This window comes from Apaloderma vittatum, unplaced genomic scaffold, assembly GCF_000703405.1.
Source record: "Apaloderma vittatum isolate BGI_N311 unplaced genomic scaffold, ASM70340v1 scaffold30323, whole genome shotgun sequence".
Classification (NCBI taxonomy): Eukaryota; Metazoa; Chordata; class Aves; order Trogoniformes; family Trogonidae; genus Apaloderma; species Apaloderma vittatum.
This window is the reverse complement of record NW_009706873.1, coordinates 893-1,381: the sequence shown is the minus strand read 5'-3', so window position 1 is coordinate 1,381 and position 489 is coordinate 893. Positions and strand designations below refer to the sequence as shown.

The following is a 489-nucleotide window of genomic DNA, read 5'->3' as shown; positions in this document are numbered from 1 at the left end:
ACCCCCCCCCCCATCCATCCATCCTCCATCCATCCATCATCCATCATCCATCCATCCATCCATCCATCTCCATCATCCATCATCCATCCATCATCCATCCATCATCCATCAATCCATCATCCATCCCTCCATCCCTCCATCATCCATCCCTCCATCCATCCATCCTCCATCCTTCTGCCCACCAAACTCATCCATCCATCTATCCACCCATCTTCTGTCCATCAACTCATCCTTCTTATCCACCTTCTGACCATCAGTTCATCCATCCAACTTCTTATCTATCTTCTGCCCATCCACCAACTCACTTGTTCATCTACTCTCCATCCACCCATGATTCCACCCACAGACCTACGGATCCAACACCCCTCCATCCCCCCAACCACCCTCCACCTCCCGCTCCCTGTCGGGTGCTCACTTGGTGAAGTTGGCCAGGTTCTGGATGACCTTGGCGATGAGGGTGAGGGTGCGGGCGGTCTGCTCGTCCGGGTA

At 53.8% G+C, this 489-nt stretch overlaps 1 protein-coding gene across 1 annotated transcript in view; it reads right to left on the bottom strand.

Annotated features, from left to right (window-relative positions):
- LOC104271330 (ras/Rap GTPase-activating protein SynGAP-like) overlaps positions 1-489 on the bottom strand; it is a gene marked incomplete at its 3' end in the record, with an annotated part of 2,022 nt that overhangs the window by 676 nt on the left and 857 nt on the right. The window lies entirely within an intron of this gene.